The sequence below is a fragment of the Crocodylus siamensis genome, chromosome 1, assembly GCF_052110815.1.
Source record: "Crocodylus siamensis isolate JL-2025a chromosome 1, ASM5211081v1, whole genome shotgun sequence".
Lineage (NCBI taxonomy): Eukaryota > Metazoa > Chordata > Crocodylia > Crocodylidae > Crocodylus > Crocodylus siamensis.
In genome coordinates, this window is record NC_143395.1 from 177,904,318 (window position 1) to 177,924,559 (window position 20,242).

General features: G+C 48.4%; 1 pseudogene; it reads left to right on the forward strand.

Annotated features, from left to right (window-relative positions):
• Positions 1-239: 239 nt before the first annotated feature.
• The window catches only part of LOC149873704 (uncharacterized), a 33,361-nt pseudogene continuing 13,358 nt past the window's right edge, over positions 240-20,242 (forward strand).

A 20,242-nucleotide genomic window follows, 5' to 3' on the forward strand; every position in this document is an offset into this window, starting at 1 on the left:
ATAGGATGCAGATACAGGCAGACTTGGACAGGCTGGAGAGGTGGGTGGACCAGAACCAGATGAAGTTCACCACTCAGAAGTGCAACGTGCTCCACCTGGGGGCAAACAATCCCCAACATACCTACAAGCTTGGTGGCAACAATTTGACTTGCACCATGGGGGGGGCAGGAGGAAATCTTTGGCAAAGGAGAGGTGAAGGTACCACATTTAAAAAATAAATAAATAAATAACTGGTATTGATGTGGAGTGTTACTAGAGCCTCTGCCCAGGGGGTGTCGACTACCCAGAGTTTCTCTGAGGTCTCCACCCAGATGAAGCCCATGGGGGACCTGGCATCACCCTGCCCCTTGGCCTGCGGGGGATGCCTGGTGGAGCCAGGGGGGGCAGGAAATGGGGGTCCCCACACCTCTCCCTCAGGTACCCATCTTAGGGCCTTGGAGGGGCAGGTGAGGGAGCTCCAGGAGGAGGTTAGTAGACTGAGGGGCGATCAGGGAAGCAGAGGATAAAATTGACAGGTATTTCCTTTCCCTGCAGGGTCATGAACCAAAGGAAGAAGAGCCCCAGGAGGTGCCCTCCACAGCGGAATGGCAGAAGGTTCCCTCCAGCACCAGGGGTGCTCATGGTGGTGCAGTACCAGCTCCCCCAGTCTATCTGGGGTACAGATATGAGGCCCTGCCAACAGTGGAGGAAGAGAAAAGTGAGGAGGAAACTTCTGGAGAGGAGGTCACTCCATGCACAGAAGGAGGCAAGTTGACCCAGAAGAAGAGATGCCGGGTACTCATCATAGGTAACTCCATCCTAAGAGAAACAGAGGGTCCCATCTGTTGCCAGTATCCCATGACTCTAGAGGGAAAACAGGAAGATTGTGGGCTCAGCTGCTCGACAATTCAGTGGATGGGAAACTGGCTACAGGGTAGGACCCATAGAGTTCTCATGAATGGATTTGTGTTGTCCTGATGCAGGGACATAAGCATCCACCTGACCTCAGAAAAACCAAGGTCACCTATCAACTGTATGTGGTACACGGACCCTGCCTTTGCCCAAACATCATAACGCCCCTCCCCCCCATCCATCTTTTAACCCTTGACACACAAACTCCAAACCAGCCCCAGGCAGGGGACACCTGCAACCCTTGAGCCAAAGCTTTGTTTGAGGCCCCTGAAAGCCATCTGTACACCTCACCCTGATCCAAGGAAGCCTAACCTGTGCCCCCTCCAAACCCAAAGCCTTTCACACTTGGAGGGATATAACCATGCACCTGGCCTCAGAATATCCAAGGCCACCTAGCACCTGTACACTGCACAGGGACACTGGCTTTCCCCAAACTTCCTGAAGCCCCATACAGTCCATCTCATAAATCCTGAAGTCTCCCCTTGACACACAAGCTCCAAATCAGACCCAGGAATGAGACACCTCCAAAACCAAAGCCTTGTTTGAGGTACTTCAAACAAACCAGCATACCTCACCCTGATCCAAGGAAACCAAACCCCAGAGCCCTCAAAACCCAATATCTACCATACTTGGACAGACATAAGCATCCACCTGGCCTTAGAACAAACAGTGTGACCTAGCATCTGTACATGGCACAGGGAATCTGCCTTTCCTCAAAAAACAAAGCCCTACACAGTCCATCTTCTGAACCCTGAAACCTCCCCTGGACACATAAGCCCCAGAAGGGAGACACCTCCAACTCCTGAGCCAAAGCTTTGTTTGAAGCACCCCAAAACCATCTATACACCTAGCCCTGCTCAAAGGAGGCCTAAAGCAAGGTTTTACCCCCAACCCAAACTTAAAGGTTATACACATGCAGCTGCCCTCATAAAAACCAGGGTGACCTAGCAACTTTACATAGCACAGTGTTTATTGGGGGAAAACAGGACTTCTAAGTCCCACACAGTCCATCTTCTGATCCCGGAAACTTCTCTTTGACACACAAACCCCAAACAATAAACACCTCCAATCCAATAGCCAAAGCCTTATATGAAGCATCTCTACCCCCAGTCCTGGTCAAATGAAGTGTTCAACCCGGAGTCTCAAGACAACTCCCTCTGCCTGCATATCCAGGATCAAAGATGATGACCCAGTCTAGTCACTCCTGACCAAAACCAGATACACCACACCAAAGAGAATGCACCCATTTAAATGAACCCAACCAAACATCTCACCTTAATTCCCGACAAAAGGGATCCTAGGCCTCAGGCAGCCCAACCCCATCCAAACCTCCAAAAATACCCATCTAGACCTCCTCCACCATGTAAAGCCCTAAAAAACACCTAAGTAAATTCACCTTAACACACACAGCCAGGCTGTAGCAATAGCTCTAAGCCTCTACCTGTTGCAGGCTCCAGGCAGCACTTACCCAACCCGGGCTCCCAAATCTACAAGCAAGCCTCCCAGAACACCTCCACTAGACAACTGCTATCTAGGCAGTCAGGACAACACTCCAGTTCTCAAAACAATACTCTATTGGAGCACTCACCCAACTCCCATCATGCCTGCAACCAAGTGCTGCCACCTCTGTGCCACCCTGTGTGTGTAGTTTATGGCTTTGGGAGGTGCTGAGGGTAATTGTGCTGTGGGTCAGGTGGTGGCAGCCCTGGAGCTTCTTGTTAAGTGGGGCCTGGCCTGATGCGCAGGGGGAATGAAGGGACAGGGGCTCAGTGGGAGTGTTGGGTGGGGCTCTGGCTGGTTTGTAGTCAGTTTTGGGGGCTGGGGCTGAGCTAATTGGCTGGAGGTAGGGCCCTGGCTTCTCTGGTTCAAGGCTTGGATTGATTGGGTGGGGCTCTGGCTAGGTTTGGTTCTTGTGCTATGGCAGGGGTGTAGGTTCTTCTGGTTCAGGTGGGGCTTTGTTGTGGCAGGGAGTCTTGGCTGGGTACAACCTGTGAGTCGGAGTGGTGATTTGTCTGGCACAGCCTGGATAACTGAGGTATGGGAGTGTGGACTTGGTTGCAGGCATGATGGGAGTTGGGTGAGTGCTCCAATAGAGTATTGTTTTGAGAACTGGAGTGTTGTCCTGACTGCCTAGATAGCAGTTGTCTAGTGGAGGTGTTCTGGGAGGCTTGCTTGTAGATTTGGGAACCCGGGTTGGGTAAGTGCTGCCTGGAGCCTGCAACAGGTAGAGGCTTAGAGCTATTGCTACAGCCTGGCTGTGTGTGTTAAGGTGAATTTACTTAGGTGTTTTTTAGGGCTTTACATGGTGGAGGAGGTCTAGATGGGTATTTTTGGAGGTTTGGATGGGGTTGGGCTGCCTGAGGCCTAGGATCCCTTTTGTCGGGAATTAAGGTGAGATGTCTGGTTGGGTTCATTTAAATGGGTGCATTCTCTTTGGTGTGGTGTATCTGGTTTTGGTCAGGAGTGACTAGACTGGGTCATCATCTTTGATCCTGGATATGCAGGCAGAGGGAGTTGTCTTGAGACTCCGGGTTGAACACTTCATTTGACCAGGACTGGGGGTAGAGATGCTTCATATAAGGCTTTGGCTATTGGATTGGAGGTGTTTATTGTTTGGGGTTTGTGTGTCAAAGAGAAGTTTCCGGGATCAGAAGATGGACTGTGTGGGACTTAGAAGTCCTGTTTTCCCCCAGTAAACACTGTGCTAGGTGGCAGCACCAGCAAAGATGAGTGCCTTGTGCAAGGACCCCATTTTCCACAAGGCCACAAGCAGCCACAAAGTCTCTTCTTTTACCTGCCACCCTCGTGCTCCACCCCCAAACTACTATGCAAGCCTGCAGGGGTGCCCGCTTTTTAAATGAAAGGGCTGCAATGGTCTCAGTGGCCCAAACATTAAAAAAAGAACCAATAAAAAGCATTTAGCCATCCTCAGAGACACTGCCAGGGCTCCAGATGAAGCCCAGGCCAGAATCTGGGGCTTGGTGTAACATGCTGAACCCCCTATAGGCCATGCCAAGCCCTACATTTTTGTTCCCTGAGCCCTAACATTGCTAAGCTGTTTTAGGGAGCCCATCTGAGCTTGACATGTGGGGGGAGGCAAGGAGGCACAAAAAATATTTCTCAAGGCCTCTGGAACTGCTTTTCCTAGCCAGCACACACCAGGAACCATACCCAGGCTGAACTCACAACCTCTGCCCTACAGCCTACCACACAAACAACTTAACCACAGGACACACCAGCCCACAAACCCTCTCTCCAGAAAAAAATAAAATAAAAAAATAAGTGGCTAGTGCAAGGACCCTGTGCTCAGCAAGAAGAGGCCACAGGCTGCTACAAAATCTGATTTTTTACCCACCACCTTCACACTTAGCCCCAAAACTACTATGCAAGTTTGCAGGGGTACCTGCTTTTTACATGCTTAAAAAGAACAAAAAATCGAGTTTTGGCAGGCTGAGGCACCCATCCTCTCAGACACTGCCAGGGCAAGCCCTGCATCTTTGTTCCCTGAGGACCAGTTAAAAATGCCAGGCCATTGGGCCCATCTGAGCTTGGCATGCATGAGCAGGAAAAAGCACGGGCCAGAATCTGGGGCTCAGCATGACATGCTGAACCCCCAAAGGGCGTTGGCAGGCAACATCAAACCCCACATTGCTTGCTCACTGTGACTCTCTCACTTGCCCTCACTCACTCACCCTATCCATCTCACCCTGTTTCTCATTCTCACCTTGACTCTCATTCGCCTTGACTGCCTTGCTCACACTCTCTTTGTTTCACCGTGATTCTCATGCTCACTATGACTTGCTCGCCCTGACTCTCTCACTCACTCTCACTCTGTTGCTCACTCTCTTCTTCTTGCTGTGACTCTCACTCAGCTAGCAGCGTTTCCAGCTGCTCAGAGCACATGCCCAAAACACACACAGCCCACTGACCCCTGGCACAGCTTTACAAGCACTCGTGGTGCTCTGGTGTGGTGCCAGAGGACTGGAAGATGGTCACTGTGGTTCCCATCTTCAAAAAAGGGAGAAAGGAGGACCCAGGAAACTACAGGCCAGTTAGTCTTACCTCGATCCTGGGTAAGCTTTCTGAGAGAATTATTCTGGCACATGTCCATGAGGGGCCAGCAGGAGAGATTATGCTTAGGGGCAACTAACATGGACTGTCTCACCCCATTCTCATTAAGAAACTGGGGGACTGTGATGTCAACACCTACACAGTCAAATGGGTCACCAGCTGGCTGGAGGGCCGCACTCAGAGAGTGGTGGTGCAGGGGTCATTTTCGACCTGGAGGGATGTGGGCAGTGGGGTCCCCCAGGGCTCGGTCCTCGGGCCCACACTGTTCAACTTCTTCATCAGTGACTTGGACGAGGGGGTAAATAGCACCCTGTTCAAATTTGCTGATGACACTAAGATGTGGGGGGATGTGGGCACGCTAGAAGGAAGGAATAGGCTGCAATCAGACCTAGACAGGTTACAGGGGTGGGCGGATGAGAATAGGATGGGATTCAACACCGACAAGTGCAAGGTGCTGCACCTGGGGAGGAACAATCAGCAGCATACCTACAGGCTGGAGAACTCCCTTCTCATCAGTGCAGAGGCAGAAAAGGATCTTGGAGTCTTCTTTGATGCCAAGATGAACATGGGCCGGCAGTGTGGGGATGCAGTCAGGAAGGCCAACTGCACCTTGTCATGCATCCAACAGATGCATCTCAAGCAGGTCCAAGGAGGTGATACTCCCCCTCTATGTGACACTGGTCAGGCCGCAGCTGGAGTACTGCATCCAATTCTGGGCGCCACACTTCAGGAGGGACATGGACATGGAGAGGGTCCAGAGGAGGGTCACTCGCATGATCAGGGGGCAGCAGGGTAGGCCCTACGAGGAGAGGCTATGGGACCTGAACCTGTTCAGCCTCCACAAGAGAAGGCTGAGGGGGGATCTAGTGGCCTGTTACAAACTAGTCAGGGGGGTCAGCAGGCATTGAAGGAGCCCCTGTTCCCCCGAGCACTGCCAGGAGTGACCAGGAATAACGGTCACAAGCTGGCAGAGGGTAGATTCAGATTAGACATCAGGAGGCGCTTCTTCACTGTCAGGGTGGCTAGGATCTGGAACCATGTTCCAAGCGAAGTGGTGCTGGCTCCTACCCTGGGGGTCTTTAAGACAAGGCTAGACAATCACCTTGCTGGGGTCGTTTGACCCCAGTTCTCTTTCCTGCCATGGCAGGGGGTCGGACTTGATGATCTACTCAGGTCCCTGCTGACCCTACTAAGTATGAAACTATGAAACTATGAAATACTCAGTAAGCCAAACACACAGGCAGCCCTGGCTCACTTACCTTCCCAGAGCAGGATCTGGTGCCTGGTTCTTCCTTCTCTTCCCCTTCCGCCTCTTGCTCCCAGTGAACTGCTTGCAAATTGACCTGTTTGCTGTCCCTGGTCTCTGTACTTGTTCCCAGAACATTGCTACTGTTCTTTGCCCCACTTATTTTCACCCAGGTACACTCAAAAAATCTGTTACTCCTGCGCCCCGGACCTCAGAGCAAATGTATGTATTTCTTCATGTGTAGAACAATGCCTTGTCCTTGCCACCCCGATTCCTATCCTTCCAAAAGGAGCTTCTGCCCCTCAATAGTCCAGAAACCCCAATTTTTGTAATGCCAGTTGTCAGCAGTTTCTTTCCAGACTATGACAGCCATTTCATCCTGCTTGTTCCCCTTATCCCATCCATTCCCTTTTTGCCACTCTAATGACTTTGATAGACTCTAAATAATTCTAATATAATAAAATCCTTTGTCTGTCTGTCTACCCATAATGCTTTATTCACACTCTGATTCATTGTTTCAGTCAGCATTGAGATTGGCTGCCGAGACAACCAATCAGAGTGCTCCCAGAGTGTTCCAGCCTGGAGGCGGCAGTGGCAGCGCACCACTATGAAGGTGAGAAGTGGCACAGGGTGGTGCGTGGCGGCACGCCATCCCCCCACCCCCAGTCATTCCTGATGGGCAATTGGCTAATACTATATATTTGCAGATACCAAACAAATATTTCATGAGTGAAGCCAGTCCATGAGTACTCATCAGTACTATCTAGACAGCACATACTTCCATGCTATTGCTGTGAAGCTTCCCCAGACAGTCTGTACTCAAAGCATGCAAAGAGCAGATCAGCTGTCATTTATCATAAAGGTATCTGACTCTGGACTGTGCTCTGTGATGCAATCATGGACTACAGCCACATGCCTGGCTCTGCTAAGATTATTGTTATCCCATCCAAAATAACAGATACAAATGGATGCCAATTTCACAATATATACAAACACTTCTTTGAGGTGGCTACTAAGGCCATTTCTATGCAGTAGCTAGGTTTTGCTATCCAACTGAAAAAAACCTCAAACCATTATCAAGTACCATTTAGTTCTCAGCATCAGCAACACCCATGTAGGTCAGGAGCTATTAGATTCTTTTAACCAGTGGAAGAATCAAGTACTCAACGTTATTTTGACAACAGGCTGAAGAGAAGAAAAACAATCCCAGTAAATCAGTTTCATTCTTCTCAGCACCCATCATCTTGAGTAACAGTCACTGCAATAAATTATGAGTTTTAGTTCATGACTCAGAGCATCATAAGTCATAAGCATCACACATTTTTTAGGCCTTTCAGGTAAAACAGATAGCAAGCTATTAATCATTGCTGCCTAGGAACAGCTTTCTATTTAACACCATGGTTTTAATGAAGGTTTTAAATATTGAAAATTGTTTTACATTTGAGAACACTTGAGTACTACAGTGCTGTAACAACACGGAAATGCAGAGGGCTCAGCCTGCGCACCTAGGCATGGCCCTGTACTGGGAGAAATGTGGCCCTGCAGCACCTTGAGAGCTCCTCAGAGCTCCGGGGCACAGAAAGGAGAATACCTGTTGCTGCACCCTTTCTGCAGCCCACCCCATCAGTGTGGCTCCCTCCAGAGGACGCTATGGAATGGCACAGGCATCATCTCCTTTCTGTTGCCTTTGGAGTGCAGTTGCCATAGGAGCCTTGCATTCTCCTCTGTGCAATGATGGCTGTTTCTAAAGGTGGATGGCACATGAATTGGAAGATTCATTGCCTCCTCCCATTTCACACCCTTATACCAGGGGCAATAGGTGCTGCACATGCCTTTTTCTTTAAGAAGGGAGAAGGGTCTGGAAGAAACTGAGTCAGCAGGCAGGGGAGCACCTGAAAAGAAAGGGGGATGCTTAACCTGGAGTTAAGCCCAGAAACAGAGCTGGGGCAAGTGGTCTTGCCCTGGCTGCTGACACGGAAGAAATTCCTGAGCCAACAGAAAAAAGAGGAAGACTCCACTCCCAGGGGTTAAGAGAAGGTAGCCTTAGAGCTGAGCTAGAGTCTGGTGGTTTACAGGTTGAGACAAGGGGCAATGGTGGTCTCAGCCACCCTGGGAGCAGGGCCAGAGGCCCAGGAATAGAGTGAAGATGGGACCAGAGAAGGTCTGGTGCCTGCAGGGTGTGGGACTAGGAGGGTCCAGTGCCCAGGAGGGACTAAGTCCCCAGCCAGAACGGTCCAAGTGCCATGGTGTGGGCAGACAAAGAGAGCAGCCTGAGCCCAGGAAAGGGCTGGGAAGGTTGATGGAAAAGGGACTGCAAGTCCCAACGGTGGCAAAGACTGGGTCCCAGTATAGGTCTAGGAGTGGTGCTAATTGATAACATCTGTGAAGCATGGGTGTGGTGTAAGGGGTGGTGGGAGCCATGTAATAAGATCTTATGGCAGAGTAGTGACACCCAAACAGCAGCATGGGATCAGGGATACCTGGGGCACCCTCCCTTTTCAAGGATCTAGCAACAACAACATATGGCAGGCAAGTTGAAGCGGAGCAAACCTGAGAAGTGAGGGCAGAACAGTGGCCACCGGGGGTGTCACAGCCACACCTGGGACAAGTGCTCCCAACACAGAGTTTAACCCACAGAAGGTTTTTTTTTAAAACAAAACAAACAAACAACAGTTTTAGGTATAATTTGTAGGCAAGCTAGTGATTCTAGCATTTTGCCACATCTGCCCACTGCAAACAATTGCCTGTGTGAGTAGTTTTTATTGGCTTCAGTGAAAGAAGCCACATGAATAGGAGGCTGTAGAATCTGCCTCACAGACAGGTGTAAAATGAGGGTCAGGGTTCAGGTTGCAAGTGATAATATTCTTACACTAAAACTGCCTTGCTAAGTTGTAAATAGACTAGGAGCTATTTTACACCTGTTGGTGAGACACTTCCACTTAAAAATATAAAAGTTAACAACTAGAACAATTCTAGTGTAGTAGGTTCAGGGTTTATTTGCTTAGCACAAACAGTTTTTACATCGTTCATTAAGGAGTGACTCACAGTCCTGAGGTCTCTTCCCAGACCCCGAGAAGGTGCTGCCAGCTTTGTGCTGCTCCTTCAGCACTGCAGTGCAGTCTTCCTTTTCGCTTTCACATGAGCTCCCTCTCCTGGTCCCTCTCCAAGGCCTCCAGCCTTGCAGCTCTTCTACCAAAGCCTGGGAGAATCCTTGGCTTGATTCTGCCGCTGCTAGCCAAGCTTCTGCTTCCTCTTGCAGTCTCCTGTCCCAATCTGTTCTGCATTTTAGCTTCCTGTGGGCCACCAGATTATCCTCTGGTCCACTTCTCCTAGGTACCCTGGAATCAGCCTACTGCCTTCAGTTGGGCTGCAGTCCCTACCAACCTGCAGGCTCTGCAGCTGGGAGTGTGCAGCCTTCTGCAAGCTTCTTCTAGCCAGCTTGCTACATCTAGATTCTTAATACTTGTTAACCAATTTTAAGCAATATGGGAAGGGTGAAAAAAAGAATATAAATGAACCCTTGGGTCATTCCAACCAATGTAAGAAGTATATTCATTAATGGACAAGAACACGATTAATTGCCAAGGATAAGTCTCTCTGCCACAGAGCAGTCTTGGCCTGCTTCTCCACAGCAGTGAGATGGAGATCCTTCTTCAACATGCTGCTAGGCAAGCATCTTGGTACATACAACAGTGCCACAGGTGTGAAGAGTTATCGTCCCAATTCCTTCCAGTTACATTTCCTATTAATGGGTGGGTGGCAAAAATAATCTTAATATTCTAACCGAAGATCTCCAATTGACTTTATTTAAATGTCGTTGTTTCACTGGAACCTTCAAAAATGGATCAGGCCAGAGATTCTTGCAAACCTGGACAATGTCAGTTAGTTGGACTCATATCCTGCAAATCTTTTGTACGCTGGTTTGTTACTTCTTCACTTTAGTTTATGATTTGGCGCGATTTACTTAGTTTTTATATCTAAGCATCTACTACTAGTAAGATGGCAACATTCAGTACATTTGGTCCTTTCTTCTAATAGAGTTAATAGATACATAAGGTTGGACGGTCTCCACAGGTTATTGCCTGAATGTAAATGTGTGTCCTGCTTTCCTGTTTTAAGCAAGCAGTCTGGTAACCCTCTACTGCTCAGATCTGTCACTTACAGGTTTCACCTTGAAATGTAAATGTAAGCATCTGTTATGCAAAATCAGCCTAATACTGTAGCTGGCTATCTGCTGGGAGTCAGGGTGGTCCACACGTGTCACAACTGTTTCAGTTCTGTGCCAACATATGGAAAGAATATTTAAAATCTCCTGTGCTTCTGCATTTATATTGGATTTTCTTCTCTTTGCCTTCACTAAACCCCATAAAGAAACAGGTAGATTTTATTTCTTTTCCTCGTAAGATTCAACCTCTGTTTCTCTTGCTCAACACTGCAAATATTGCAAGAAGAGGTCAAAATTAAAACATTTATTTTTATAGCAAATGTATTTTAAGAAGGATTCTTAGAAACTTTCCAGTTAATAAAGGTTTAATGCAAACTTTACATTAAAAAAGATGGCTATTACTATTTGATGGTGAAAGGTCATCACCAGGAAATATGTCATACATATACACTTTACACTTAAAATGCAGTTGTCTCATATGCAAGCAAATATTAGTATTCCGGACCAATGCCAAATATTACATCCTTTCTGTTCCCCAAAAGATCTCAATAGGTAATGACTCCATATTTGGACATCAGAGAAAAGTTAACTAGTGTTATTGGGGCAGACATACAAACTAGGCTGCATAGTACCTGAAAAGTTAAGGGTGCGGATTATCTCTGCAGTGAGATCTGTCTAACTGACAAGAGAACAACTTATTTCACTGCTTTCATGGATGAATGAACTCTGCTTCACTTCCATGGAGGAAAGAAGGCCACACACAAAAGCTCCTGACTCAATCAGTGATCATGGTTTTCCTTGATAAAAGAAAAAAACAAATTCTCTGATGATGAAAAAAAATTTTTTTAAAAATCACGAATTCTTTGATAAACCCCCCCAAATCCATTATTAAAATGAAAGGCCCCCACAGTCCCTCTAGCCCTGCTGGTGCCCCTTGCTCCCCACCCACAGCCCCCTGATCCCCCAGCTGGCAGGGCTATGGGGCCAGGGACCAAGCAGGATGTGGTAGCTCCCCCCGCCACTGCCTGCTGACTGCTGTGGGTTCAGCAGGGAGGCTGGATCCCCACTGCTGCATGCACTTCCAGGAGGACCGATGCCCCCTAGATCTGTATGCAGGCAGATCTGGGCTGCCCGGTGTAGGCTCCTGCCCTGCTGCCCTCCCCCAGGGCCTCCTCAGCCAAGCGTGTGCAACCTGGCACTGCAATGCACATGTGCAGAAAAGCAGCTTGCTGCTGCAAACTCAACACTGCCCTGGTGACACTTCTCCTGCATGAGCAGGGCTAGCAGGGGCCACAGCACGGGGTTGCACACAGGGGACACATCACCAGGGCAGCACAGAGCTCACAGCAGCAAGCAGCTTTCCTGCAAGGCTGCGCTGTGCCCTGCAGTGCCAGACTACACACACTGGGCTGCGGAGGCCCTGGGGGAGGGCAGCAGTGTGGGAGCCCAAGTCTGCAGCACACACCTACCCCCACCCCACACAGAAATCTGGGGGGCATATATTCCTCCTTCTTCCCCAAGACTGCATGCCGCCCATGCCTGCCCCAGTCACATGGTAATCCCCACACTGGGGGGAAAAGCTCCCCAGCCCCTGCCCCACCACCTCTGGCTCCCAGGACTCCCACCCCATAGCACGCAGGGAGGCAAGAGATAATGCAAAACTTTATTGAGCAGCCCATGCTCCCACAGTTAGGTATCCCAGGTAGGTACAGGCCTCAGGCCAAGGAACGCATTGATTCCAGCAGCGATGTCCTCCTTGGCTGCAGGGGGCAGGGACTTGTAATGCAGCCACAAGAAGCCCTCCAAACAGCAGCAGAGGTTGTGAGACAGCCCAGGCTTGCCCCCCACGGTATTGAAACTCAGGGTCGTATCCCAGGTGTGCAGGTTCACCCAGAATAGTATGGTCAGCAGCAGCAACTTGGTCCATGCAAACAGCTCCTCATGCAGCATCCACAATACATGCAGCAGGGTCATACTTGGGTTGCAATGTTTGCACAGGGGAGCAGGGCACTGGCCCTGGGGCACGTTCCCAGAGAGGTCCATGAGGGGAGGGTGGGGGCATGGTCAGCTCTTCATACCAGTCATCCAGAAGCCCCGAACCCCCTAAGCCCAGGCACTGTGGGATGGGCAGCAGCACAGGAGAGCAGCAGTGCTGCAGAAGGAGGGCAGGTCAGTGGGGTCTGAATCTGCGAGAGATGGTGCTGCCAGAAGCCTGGCCTGTCCCACTCTGGGGGACAGGCCAGGGGGAAGCAGGCTGCCTGTGGCCAGCACCCAGTGGCCCACCTGTCCCTGGGGAACAGAGATGGGGAGGTTCAACTGGTAGCTGCCTGGGCTGGGGCCCACCTGCCTGATTTACCATAGTCCCTGGGCACCCATGCATGCCTGACCCCCATTCTGAGGCTGGACACCGCATGGCCCCTGGCACAGAGCATCTAATCTTTAAAGTGTTGCAAACTCTCACAAACAGCTTCTTTCTCATGGTTCTGAAGCCCCTGCATCTGCATGTGGTAGAGAGGCCATGCTTGGCAACCAGGATGCAGCCTCAAGGGCACCACCGCCCACAGCCAAGGCCCTGGGGATGCACCAGCTCCACCAGAGGACCCTCCTCCAAGACCGGCTGGAGACAGCATCAGAGGACTATCTTATGGATGTACAGACCTAGCGGGTGGAGGGCATGGGTGTGACCCACCAGGAGTGGGCAGAGGATGTGGCCTGCAAGGATGTTCAGGGCCAGGCAGACTGGGAGTTCTGGGTGAAGCTCCTAGCCCTGGAGCACATGTGTGGAAGCCCTGCAAGAGCAGAATGTGGTCCTAGGCAGTGCACTGCAGGTTACAGAGGATTACCACCAGGTACTAGATGCTGTCCTGGCTCTGGCAATCACCTTTGTGCTGCCCGCTGCCTGCCCCATAGCAGCTTCCTACCACCCAGCAGCAGTGTCCCCCCTCTCCCCCCCATGGGCCTGGACAGAGCCAGCTAGGAGCTCCTGTCCCAGACCCTGCCCTGCCCTGGGCCCCGCCCCCCAGGCCCAGCCCTGCCACTTGCCCAGGCTCCACACAGGCAGCCAGAGCTACCTACAGTGGGGCCAGGGCTTCACGCCAGCAGTAGCACCCAGTCATCTGTCAATGGCGTCCCTGCCAGGGTACAGTCAGCTGCATGGGGTCCAGGTGGCAGGATACTACAGCATACTACAGCTGGGCAGGTTACCACCTGTGGGGGAGCCAGGAGGGCCCAGACAGCCAGCTGGTGGTCAGCATGGCAGGCGAGCACAGTGGCCAACAGGAGCCCAGGGCTCTCATAGTCACTGCCAAGGGCAGAGGCTCGAGCATCCATGGCACTGGGACAGTGAGGAGAGAGCTTCTGTGTCCTGCCCCTGCACTGTGTATGCTGTTCCTGGCCAGGGAAGTAGCTGCCCAGCAAGCAGAGATCAGGGCTGCCTTTTCAAGATGGCTGCAGCTGCTAGCAGCTGGCGGCCTTGAGCTCCTCCGGTGGCAGCAGGACCTATTGCAGGGCCACAGGAAGTGGCAGTAGTTTGCTTCTAAGAGCAGAAAAGTTTGCTCCCATGTCCCAGCACATGTATATACCTGCCCAGGAGCATTTACTCGCTAGTAGTTTACTTGAGAGTAAACTGATCTCAGATCAAATGCATGGGTAGATGTGCCCAGATGATGCATCCACAGTCCAGGTGGTACATCAGGGTGGTGAAAGGGAGCATCATAGTCAATACATCATTCTCTCGCAACTCAGTTGGAGTCTTCAATGAGCAGGTGCACACTGAGATTTCTCAGAGGGTGATAACTTGGGCAAATTTAGGTAGATTTTCAGCAAGACATTAAGAGCAATTCCCTGATGCAAGGGTAATATCCTTGTTCAAAAGTATGTAGACATTACCAGTTGTGCAATTAAAATGTTATAAGATATTTTACAAAATGGATGAAACATTCTGGCCCCGTGCTCTAGTTCAGCTGAAGCTTTCCAGAGAAAAATGTAGTCTTGGGAAGATACTGAACATTGGAAGGGGTCTGTCTCAGCAGTTCAAATGTAGCCAAATTCTAAACAACTGCAAAAAGGGTCTTACAAGGGAAAACATTGGGCTGCATTCACTTTTGGCATTACTACCCACCCATGATAAAAATAATTATCTCTATTCAATTATATAAATCAATTGAATAAGCTCCATTAATAATTCATAGCGTAAGAAAAACAGATTGTTGTTACTAAAATCAAAACTTATTCTGTTCACTGAAGGAGAATAACAGTACATTGTTTTCACTACTAAAACCATCTGGTGCCTTAAATCATGAAGTCGAGTAAGGGTTCTGTGTCCCTTAAGGCAAAAATCTCACATTGCCCTCCAGTAAAACCCAGTATACTCTCTCTCTGGCTAGACTGATTTTGGATCATTTGGAAATATTTGAGTGACAGGGCAAGTTCATGCATGTCCTCACTGAAGGTGGGGAGAGTCCCCACTTGTCATCTTTGTTTGTGGTCTCCTGAGGACAAGGACTGCCCCAGGCTACTACTGGAGCTGACACCGGCTGTAATCAGTATGGAACACAACTGTGCTAGCAAGAATTGAACTGGAGTTTTGTTTCCTGTTCCCAAGTACATGCCCTAGGTTATGGTTCCAAAGAGCGATCTCCTTGTCACATAACAGGAGATACCATCCACTGATTCTAAAGACAGTCTCCCCAGAGTGTACTGGGTTATGCAGTGGCATGAACAGCCATGTAGCTGAACCCTCTGCTCCTCAAGGTATTGCACCTTGTTAGAGACTGCCCTAGGGACACAGCAGGGCACTGAAAAAACATTTAGGGCATTAGAGAACTGGACAACTGCCCCAGCAAATTTAGCATCAAACCTGAAGCAATAGAACATGGACAGTTTCCATTAAGAAGTAACATGTATGTATTAACCACACACCATTCATACAAACTGGAAGACGTGTTCTTTTGCCAGCCAGCCATTCCAGCTATGTGCACCAGGTAACAGCCCTATAGTCATAGCCTTAACCACTATTGAGTAGAGAACATAGCTGTAGATTAGCACTGTCTCTCCATTCTGTGCTGTAGTATTCTCCATGCAGCATTAACATACTCTCTCATATATATATCTATTATGGGTTTTCTGTGTTGCCTATCACTGTAATGTCCAAACTATTCCTTGGGAAAATTAAACCTGTATGGTAACATCGCTTGAGGATTGCATGGAGTTTTCTTTCTGTCCTTTCCTTTGCTCTGCTGTCACCAAATAATGCCTCACTGTATCAGAAGATGAAGTCACTGCTAAGCCTTGGCCTTTGGACACTGATCAAGATTAAGGCTTTGAACTGCAAAAGGAAGCTAATGTGGGAAAGGAGAGCAGAGAGACACCTGAGTAGTCAGAAGGGAAGGACTAGAGAAGGACCACTTATATTCCCATTTTTAATGTGAACATGATATTTATGCACTTTGAGCTTACCGCACAGTATTTTACTGTGCAGTAAGCCTTCCCTGGGAGCCCATCAGGAGCAAATTTTCTCCCAACAGAATCAATTCAGAGCAGGGCTACTCATGCCTCTGCTCTGCCTCACTACAGCAGCCAGGGGGAGCTCTAGGCTCTCCCAAGTGCCAGGCCTAGGCTGATGGGGGCACTGGGGTCAGGCCTGGGCTCCAAGGGATGGGGTGGTAGCTGTTCCCCAGCCCCCTGCCCTGATCAGCCAGTGGGGCAGCTGACAGCAAGTCCCCAGTTAAGTGGGGAATCCCTGCCCAGCCAGGGTCTCACCCCACCTGGCTGAGCAGGGAAGCAAAAACTCCCCAGTCCCAGTGCTGCTCAGCTCCCCACTGCTGTGGGGAGCTGGGAGCCCAGCACTGCTGGGGGGGGGGGGTAGAGAGGGGACCCTGTCCCCATGCCAATTTGCTTCTGGCTCCTGAGCAATGCTGGGAATGGACCCCCTGCTTGTGTGACTGACTAGCAGCAAATTTGTTCCCCGTCAGCACTACATGACCCCTACTGTGCAACAACTACTGCACAGTTAATCTAGTACCCATATTTACAGGAAGTAGCTAATCTACTGTGTAGTAGACTAGTCTACTGTGCAGTCACTGCTGTACATGGTACATGGTAGCACTCTGCTGTGCAGTCAAGTATCTCATGTAGACACTCCCAGCCATTCCAGAAGCCTAGTGGCACAGTGCAGGATCCCAGAGATGGCCATGATGTCCCTAGGGCCCTGTAACCATGCCAGCTTCGCCCTGTAGGCTCCTTCTAGTCTCGCCTACCATGTCTTGTTGGTTAAGATAACAGTAGATAGGGAGGCTGCCCTCAAGTTGCTGTGCTGTCACAGTCCTGAAGGGCCCGACTAAACCCTGTGGGTTCTTAGACCCTTTGCTGGGCCCTGCTCTAAGCAGGTGCCCCAAGCCTTATGGGCTAGATGTGTGGCTCCAAAACTGCCCCTTTACCATGCCCCATCTGTGTGCTGGGGCTCTACATGATTGCATGCCCCCTCTGAGGCCTCCTCTTCCCCAACAGCCTCAGTTCAGTCCAGCAGATTAAACAACAACACAAACATGAACTCCTGGGCTACAACCTAACAATAACAACAACAGTAACACTGGAGGGCACACTCTGCACCTTTAAAAGCCTCCTAGCCCCAGGTGCTTTAGGAGCTCCTAGAGCCCACTACTCTTACCAGCAGCAGAACAGGCAACCAAACATCGCCACAGAGCTTTTCTCCCCAAACCCCTTCCCCCCAGCAGCTGCCACAGCACTAACTGCCTCCAGCCCTAGCCCTGGGGCTTATATGTGCCCAGGGCCCTGCCCTCTCCCAGTCAGCTGACCAGATGCAGATGCAGGCTAATTCTTTGGTTAGCCTGCTGCAGCCTGCCCCTGTGGGGGTTTTGCCTGGCTCCTAAGGCCATCTCTCTAGGCAGTTTCTGCCATTAAAGGAGCAGGCACACCTTAGTGCCCTGCAACACCTAGGCTTATTAACTTTACAGTTCCAGTTTAAGCATGTAATCTTAGCCTGTGTAGACCAGGAATTTTATCTAGGACCCACTGAGGTCAAATGATGACACCCCATTGATTTCCACTGTATTTGGCTCAACTCAGTCAATATGGTCACTTTTTGTTTTGTTTGAGGATGCTGTCTTACACAAATAGAGGACTTGCAGACTCAAGACACCTTCTGCACTGATCGGCTGCACAGCATAAACAGCCAGATCTGTGCAGAGGCATAAAACAAGAAAACTGCACTGAACCGCTTTCCGGTGTAAATGACTGAACAAGGTGCAAAGCAGTGAAGAATTCAGTGCCTCTATGTTCAGGCATTGTAATTCAGGGAACCAATTTTGAATTGCTTAAAAAAAAGAAAAAAACCTACTTTGGCCTCACCGTCCACAGTTTGTGGCTTATAATGAAAACCCAATTGTAGCCTTATCTATGAAGTGACTGCCTGCACTCAATAATGCTGGCTGTAATTAAAACTTCGCTGTTCTATTTTAATTTCCAAAGCATAACAGATTTTTCTGCTTTCCTTGTAGGCTCACAAACAGAAAAATAAACCATCTGATAGCAACAATATTTATTTTCCACCGTCCATTAGTGGCCTAGAAGCAATTCATGCATGCTACTGGAATCTGATCCCAGCTAATTAAAAATAATGTTCCAAAGCTGCACTGATGTCTGCTGCATCTGGAGCTGGCTAAGATTCTGCAAATAAACATGCACAAAAACAAGGACAAATCATAATAAATCTAAGTAGACAGGTACAAGCAAATTGGTCTGTGAAAGTGACATGTCTCTCTGCTTAAATGTCTACCACAAATCCCAAGGAGACATGGTAGGATTTAATCTAATTGGGTTTGCCACTTCCCTCCAGCTTAATGTGAGAATAACTGCAATTACATATGACTGTACTTAGCCCAGTACCGAAAATCCATTTATTAGGTTATTAGAATCTATAGAAACCAGAGGTTTGAAATCATTTGGAAATGTTGGTTACATACTTGGCCTGATAGTGATTTTGTGGGTACAGTTTCCAAATTGCTACTGATGAGGTGGTAGTAGAAAAGCAGATACAGTTAAAAGTGTTTGAATGGATAGCCTTGAGAGGTTTTCTTCCTGCTTTGGACTCTGTACTAGCATCTTGCATGACGGCTCAGTCCTCCGCAAACAACATCCAGCTGAAAACCATGCAGTTGGGCCGGCTCAGAAAACTGATCGTGATAAAGCAAGCCATCTTCCTGGGCATGGAGCCCCACACAGCAGCAGAAGGGCAGAACTAAAGGACAACATTTCTAAGTAGCCTTTCAAAATCTTTCTAGTTTTGTGCCATTTCTGTTTGCAGCTATTGGAGTGCACTCTGTTTGTACAAAAGATGAATTGCAGACTCATCCTGGGCTCCCATACAGGCAACTTTGGGCACAATTGAGTGAATACTAAAGCTGCAAGACTGACCTTGCAAACAGTCTCAAGATCAACAACTACAAAAGTCTACCTTTCTCCCACATTTATTTTTGGTGAATTAATAAGCTATTACAATGATTTAAAAAAAAATGAAAAACAAAAAAATAAAAAATAAAAACAATCCCCATTATGGGAAATGCTTGACTAGAAGATTTTGTGCTGCGGCCTGTAGCTATCCTTTTTCCATTTTAAAAGTTTAGGATGCAGACATAATCTTCCACTAGAGACATACCAGGTGAAAGAACAAGAGAAATGTATATACCCCTCTACAAAAAATAATCTTGCAGTTTAAGGGCTTAATTTTGCTTCACTGAGTTAAGTTACAAACCACCTCTTGATCTTGATGCCGCAGGATCTGGCCATACAGACCCAATCCTGACTGATTTCACATGGAAAATCTTGAGGCTTTCATGCATTCTGCACAGCTCTGGGCCAGTCCTATGTTTAGACAAAAATGGAGAACATGCTTAAGGGCAAAGTCATAAAAATTATTGTACTACTGATAAGACATAGCTAATATAAGCTAGTATTGCTCCACCTAAACAGATTTCCCTGGTCAGTTGCCAGCTAATTATCTGGGAGCACAACAAATTTCAACCAGTTAAAATCAACCAAGATCATTTTATTGTTATTTCTCATGATTGTTAAGTACTATAAAGTATCATTATCATTACTGGTGTGAGTCCCATCTCAAACACAAGATACACCTGCTATTGTAGTAATTATTGTTACTATGCATTTGGCTCCAAATAGTTTATTGGCATACAGTATACTTTAGTCAAAAAGCTCTCCAAGAAATATTGAACTTTTCTAAATGTTTTAGATAAAGGAAAAGGTGATCCAATAAAGAAAGGTATAGCTGACTTTGACTGAAATATTTTCCTTAACTATTTATTGTGCTTCATCAATTATGCTTCATTTATGTTTTGGAAAACAGAATACCAGCCCCAATGAACCAAAAATTTGCTAAAGAAATCTAAAAAAAAAAAAATTAATCTGAATTAGGTACATAATGAACAGGAGGAAGTCTAACCCCTAAACTAACCCACAGGCTTTTTCAGAATATGTTCTTGATAATGAACATGCTTAGTGACTGAAACATGCCAACCCATGACCAGGCCCAGATTTTTTGCCAGTTCTCTGGATGTGTGTATAAAGCCAAACACTGGGAACATACTTGGTGGGCATAATCTTAATGGGAACATAGTCTCTCCCCTTTCATATTGCCTCTGGAAGTCAAGAGTTCCTGAAAACGAAGAAAATGGTGGATAAGAATGGAGTCTGTTCACCTGGCCCAGAACTGGACCGGGGACAGTGGTGAAGGGAGCTACTTTTTTGAGGTCAGTAGAAAAAGCTAATAGTGCATTCACTGGGAATTGACAGAAGAATCTCTAAATTCAATTCACTGAATTTCATCTTCAGGACTT